Raw genomic sequence first — 6,801 nt, 5'->3', positions numbered from 1 at the left:
GTCATTGAGGGGCATGGGGCATTTAGAGGAAGGCCAACCTAGATGGAATGAAGGAAAGCAGGTCTCTAGGCGCAGCAGGAGGCCCAGTGGTCCTTGAGGAATGAAAGAGATAAATGAAGAACACGTACCTTTCAGTTTCATCCCTGTTTCCCTATTGCATGTGACTGATTTGATCTGATAAACCCTGCAAGGCAGGTGGGCATAGGAAGGTGAAACACAGCAGGATGGAACAAGCAGGCAGAGGCTGGGACAGGAACTAGAGATCTTCCCAAGAATGTGGAAGTGCAGGAGAAGAAGCGTTAGAGGGGATGAGCCAGAGCAGCAGGAAAGACATGCTGTATTGTGGCGCCAGCAATGAGATACCCACTGTCAAGTCTGTGCAATGGACCTGCCCAAGGGCTGCCTATGAGCACGGCTGAGGGGAGTCCGCGGCAATTTCCCAAGAGCCAGAAAAAGGGACAGGGCAGGGTTAGAAGGCAGAAGTGGCCCAGGGATAAAATTTGTGATGCCAGGATGAGAGGGAAGCGAAAGGAGTTTGCACTGATGCCTCCTAACAGAGGAGACAGAGAGTGCCAGTGCAGGGCAGAGCACATGCTCTTGGAGAGTGTGGGATCTTGACTGTTTGGGGTACCACTCTAACAACAGCATGGTGCACTGTGAAGAAATGTGTATCACAGGGGCACCTGGGTGGCTCAGTGGGTTAAGCCTCTGCCTTCAGCTCAGGTCATGGTCTCAGGGTCCTGGGATCGAGCCCCGCATTGGGCTCTCTGCTCAGCAGGGAGCCTGCTTCCCTTCCTCTCTCTCTCTCTGCCTGCCTCTCTGCCTACTTGTGATGTCTGTCTGTCAAATAACTAAATAAAATCTTTAAAAAAAAAAAGAAATGTGTATCACAGACTTTTGTATAAAACAGCATCAAATGCAAAATTCCAGCTTTATCACTAATAGGTTCTAAAACCCTGCATGCATGACCTCTCTGGACCTCAGTCTCTTTATCTGGAATATAAGCATAACCGTATCCTTTAACTCATAGGGAAATGATGAAAAAGTAAATGGCAGAGGACACACACAGCATCTGGCTCCTAATGAATAAAGTTCCAGAAGGGTGGTATTTTCTTGACTTCTTGGTTAGAATTCCAAGTTAGGGAACTGTAGATAATCAAGGGACACAGTTATCAAAGCTGACATATCAAGCAAGGGCTCGGGGACACGAAAAGCACCAAGGCAGAGGTGAAGGAAGACCTGAGCTGCCTTCGGGGCTCCTGGGGGTTAATTAAGGACGAGTGTGAATTCCCCATCCCCTCAGCCCCAGGCCAGGCTGGCCCCGGAGACTGGAGTAGGTTTGGGACAGGCAGGTCTGTACGCGTTCCAGCCGTCCGCCTCTGCGAGCCAGGGCCCGAGGGGAAGCAGCGGCAGCCTGCCTGCACAGTGCCACAGTGGGGCTCAGAGCAGAGAGCGGCTGCGAGCCTGCCGGGTGATTTACAGCCTTTAAATGGCTCTCCCCTTCTGCAAAACTCTTAATTTAATAGACAAACATCTTGGGATAAGGGCTCACTAGAGACGGAACTGATGGGATAAATGCCTGAAGATTAAAAACCCGAAGAGGGGCGAAGAGAACTCTGTTATGACAATGGGAAAGAACTTTCCAGCAGGTAGCCTCCCCATCCCTTCCCCCACACGACAAACATGAGACAAGTCGCCTACAAGAGGTGAGATATTCAATGTCAAGAGACAGACTCCAGGTCATTGGGCTTGAAAGGGACATTAGCTATTGCCTCAACCAGCGTGTCCCCACCTGAGCATCCTGCAAGTGAGGAACTGAGCCCCAGACAGGTCCGAAGTCTACTCAAGGTGAGTTGTTAGTAAAGCTAGTACTAAGAGGGGCGCCTGGGTGGCTCAGTCATTAAGGGTCTGCCTTCGGCTCACGTCATGATCCCAAAGTCCTGGGATCAATCCCTTCATTGGGCCGCCTGTTCCTCGGGAAGCCTGCTTCTCCCTCTCCCACTCCCCCTGCTTGTGTTCCCTCTCTTGCTTTGTCTCCCTCTGTCAAATAAATAAATAAAATCTTTTTTTTAAAGGCAGTACTAAGATTTTTTTTTTAATTTTATCCATTTATTTGACAGAGAAAGAGAGAGCACAAGCAGACAGAGTAGCAGGCACAGGGAGAGGGAGAAGCAGGCTCCCCGCTGAGCAAGGAGCTGGACACAGGGCTCGATTCCAGGATCCTGGGATCATGACCTGAGCTGAAGGCAGTTGCTTAACCAACTGAGCCCCCCAGGAGCCCCTCCAGTACTAAGAATTTAATGTTCAGGCTTCTGTTTCATCCTTTGCAAACAGTTAACTCCTCGTTCTGTCCTGCACACTGCTGTACCCTTGGGGACTAGCAGAGGGCTGGACACAGAACAGGCCCTCCATAAGTACTTGAGGAAGAAATGGACTATGAATGGGGCTTTCAGGAGCATCCCCCGGAAATGCATCACTTTCCCCTCGGCAAGGTGCCTAAAGTAAGTGTCTGGGAGTTGACTGTTTCAGTCCTCTTCTCTTGAGGATTTGGCTTCCAGTCAGAATACCCCCACTTGCAACCAGCCCTTTGCTTCTTTCAGCGAGATCTCTCCCAGTCCTGGGATCCTTCCTGTAACACACACATCAGGCCCTGGCCTGAACATTGAAGGAGAAGAGCCAAAAGAGAGGGGACTGGCACAGGGAAGGCAGTGAGATGGAAGGTCATAAGGGGATCCCCTAAATTGACTATGAAAAGAATGGGTATAGAATTGGAGGGTAATCCAAGGCCATGAACTTGCTGTTGTTAACTTGATTTTCCAATCCAAAATGGGTAAGGATGTAGACAACAGATAAAATAATATCAACATGGGCAGGTAGGATAGAACAAACAAGATTAGGAGAACTGGAGCATATCACTCATCATCAGGGAAATACAAATCAAAACCACAATGAGATACCACCTTACACCAGTTAGAACAGCTAAAATTAACCAGACAGAGAACAACAAATGTGGGTGAGGATGTGGAGAAAGGGGAACCTTCTTACATTGTTGTTGGGAATGCACACTGGTACAGCCATTCTGGAAAACAGTATGAAGATTCCTCAAGATGTTAAAAATAGAGCTACCCTACAATCCAGCAATTGCACTCTGGGTATTTACCTCAAAGATACAGATATGTTGAAAAGAAGGGGCATATGCACCCCAATGTTCATAGCAGCAGTGTCCACAATAGCCAAACTGTAGAAAGAGCTGAGATATCCTTCAAAAGATGAACAGATAAAGAAGCTGTGGTTCATACATACAATGGAATATTACTCAGCCATGAGGAAGGATGAATACCCACCATTTTTATTGACATGGATGGAACTGGAAGGGATTATGCTCAATGAAATAAGTCAATCAGAGAAAGACAATTATCATATCGTTTCACTCATATGTGGAACACAAGGAATAGCATAGAGGATGATAGGGGAAGGGAGGGAAAATTGAATGGAAAGACATCAGAGAGGGAGACAAACCATGAGAGGCTCTTGACTCTCAGAAACAAACTGAGGGTTGCAGAAAGGGAGGTGGGTGGGGGGACAGGGTAACTGGGTGGTGGGCATTAGGGAGGGTATGTGATGTGATGAGCACTGGGTATTATATGCAACTAATGAATCATTGAACACTACACCAAAAACTAATGATGCCCTATATGTTGGCTATTGAATTTAAATTAAAAAAAATAAGATTAAGGGACCTGGAACCACTAAATATGTAGAAAATCCAGACCAGGCTCTTGGGAGAGGAATCTGAAGGCTCTAGCCCTGGCTCCCACAGGGTTATCTTTATTGGTCTTTAAGGAACGGTAGTTTGGGCCTTCATTTGACCACTCTCTCCTTGTATTTAATCATGAATTAACTATAGCCAGTGTTTCAAAATGTGTAAGAGGGTAGGAGAAACCTCTTCAAGTTTACTTACAGACAGTTGTGCACACCAGTAGCGGTGAAATACCAGGCTTTCAGTCCTGTGTCTAGTTTGGACTGTGTACATGACCTAGAGCAATCGATGTCATCTACATAAGATTCAGTTTTCTGTTTTATATAGTGCGGATGACCAACAACAGTATCAGTGGGTTGTTGGAAGACTTTACTGATATGTAGCACAATGCTTGGCCCACAGCAGGTGTTCAGTGGGAACTGAGTTAGCTAATATTATGTATGTGTGTTGAGGGGACGCTTTATTGTTGTCTGGAACTCCCTCATGCTCATCAAAACATTCTCAGAAGACCATCAGTAGTAGCCAAAAGCATGGACCTACTCCAGGGAAAATGTTTTATGTACCTCTAAGAGTGGTTGGTTTCATTTTGAACACTGCTACACTTTCCAGCTTTTGACTTCCCTTGAGAATTGAATTTATCTTTACAACTTTGTGTTCCCTCTCCTCAACCTTTGTGTGGTGGATCCTCTTATTTTTTCTGTGTATTTTCTTTGATTTTTTTTTTCAAAGTTAGATGTGGCAGACCTGTCCCATGGTTTCATTTACCTGATAAGTGGTAGATAGGTATTACGTGCTAGATGTATCCCTTATGTACTTACAGTGTCTTATCTTTATGCCCTACAGTACTTTTTGAAGTGAAAAAAAGGTAATAAAAATAACCCAGGTTATCATCATTTCATATAAAAACTTCATTCTTAATCTCAATTTGTAATATGTCAACTAAGAGCAGGAGTACATGGTAGGTTTATTGATCAAAACTTTGCATGTCATGAAGTTCAGAGGAATAGCCAATAATAGGTTGAGTAATAATCACGATTCAACAACTTCTTGGCAAGTGAAAATATTGGGTTGGTTCTAAAGAAAGAAAATTAAATATGGGCAAAAATGAGTCCAAAACCCCAACTCTATAAATACAGGATGAAGAAGACATGGTTTAAGGAAAAAAAAAAAAAAGATAGGTTAAAAGTGTGAGGTTGTATTTCTATTTAAGCACAGCATGAGTCAGTAGTGAACTTTGATTGGAACAAAATATGCTAATGTTATTACAGGCTGAGCTAAGAGTAGTTTCACGCTCAGTGGAGGAAAGTGAAAACTCCACCCTACTTAACCTTGGTCCAACCACATCTGCGATCTTGAGTTCAACTTCAATTTAGACTCAGTGATGACAAACCAGAATGTGGGCAGAAGAAGGAGAGGAAGAAAAAATTAAGATCCACAGAATACTTAAGAGAACTTCAGATTCTTAGTCTGGAGAAAGGAAATTGTGGGAGAAGTAACTTGGTAGCTATCAAGAAACATCTGAACACCTCCTCAGGAAGATACTGAAAATTAGGATAGTACAATAGATGTAAATTGCAGGAAGACACAGATTCACTCCACATGCGGAATAACTTCCTAAAAATTAAAGCTTCTTGCTTAAGCAATTAGCTGCCTTATCTGTTCACCAGCCTCGATCAGTCACACACAGGGTAACCATCAAAACCATCTGCTGTTGCAGAGGATGTTAGGTGTCACAGAGGATGTTGAAGAGGGTGTTGGGTGTGATAGAAGGTGTTGAACAGCGTTGTATAAAGTCGAAGTCCACATCTGAGACATCTTATATGCATGACAAATATTTGTTGAATGAAGAGTGAACAGCTAGCTAAATTGCTTCTTTGAATAACTTATATGATTAATTTTTCAAAAAGCAAATTTTCACTAGCTTGGAGAGATGGATTTTGAGAGGATTGACTGCAGTTTTAAAATTGGAAGAGAGATGGGTAAAGGAGAGTGGTTGCTCGCCAAAGTTGAGGACATGAGATATGCCATGAAGTTGGAAAGTATTAATACCAATTATATACTCACCGAGAGCACTGAAGAATGTTCAAGGCACTCAGCCCCATGATTCAGGATCTAAAAATTACCAACAAAAGTGAGATGAGAAGATGCTATTACTATTACGGTCCCCACTTAACAGAGGATCTAACTAAAGCTCAGGAAGGGCAATGGATTGGCTGTGGGTATTTTGTTTTGTTTTGTTTTGTTTGTTGTTTGTTTATTAGAATTAGGTTTTAAAGACAAGATTTTTTTTTTTAGTCCAAATTATAAATGTTTTTAACTGTATCACACTAATATGGGACTAATAAGTAGAGTACACATAAGAAAGTAGAGTGGTTATTACTTTAAAAGTAGTGTAGACTGAAAAATAAGTAATTTCAGGACCTGTCTTTAATAAAAAAAAATAATAATAATAATAAAAATGAAGTACCATTCCAAGCAAGAAAAGCTGAGAAACCATAAGGGGAAAAAATGAAGGAACTTTGTAAAGAAAGACATTTAAAGCATATCCGTGCTGGGTGGAGAGCAGAGCCAGGAGGGGGGCTGATTTCTGGTGTGCTTGTTCCTTCCGGGACTTGATGTGGCTAAGCACACAATGAGATTGGAAGGAAGGGGAGGAGAGAATGATGCTTCCTTTGGGAGCCAGGCATTATTGCTTTGCTGTGGTGAACAGGTAGTTTTGAAAATTACACACTACAGTGGCAGGTAATTTATTTTTTATAAATTGTGAGTCCTGAGTTGAAACTGAGAAGGGGAAAAAAAAAAACTGTATATGAAATGATTAGGAAGGAGTAAAATGGGCTCCTCTGCATGTGGCCAGGGTGATTAGTAACCAGGGTTACCTTGAGGAGGCGATGTACAAGCTGCTCTGAGGAGCCACACATGTCCTTGGCCAAGAGCTTACCTGGAGATGGTTTATGCCCGAATCCCCAGATGTGGCCAGTCCCTCACTCTGCTCCCTTACCGTTTCTAAGCCCATTACTGTAACACACATCACAGTGTAT

This window comes from Enhydra lutris, unplaced genomic scaffold (assembly GCF_002288905.1).
Source record: "Enhydra lutris kenyoni isolate GAN:26980312 unplaced genomic scaffold, ASM228890v2 scaffoldscaffold13, whole genome shotgun sequence".
Classification (NCBI taxonomy): domain Eukaryota; kingdom Metazoa; phylum Chordata; class Mammalia; order Carnivora; family Mustelidae; genus Enhydra; species Enhydra lutris.
This window is presented reverse-complemented; position numbering follows the sequence as displayed.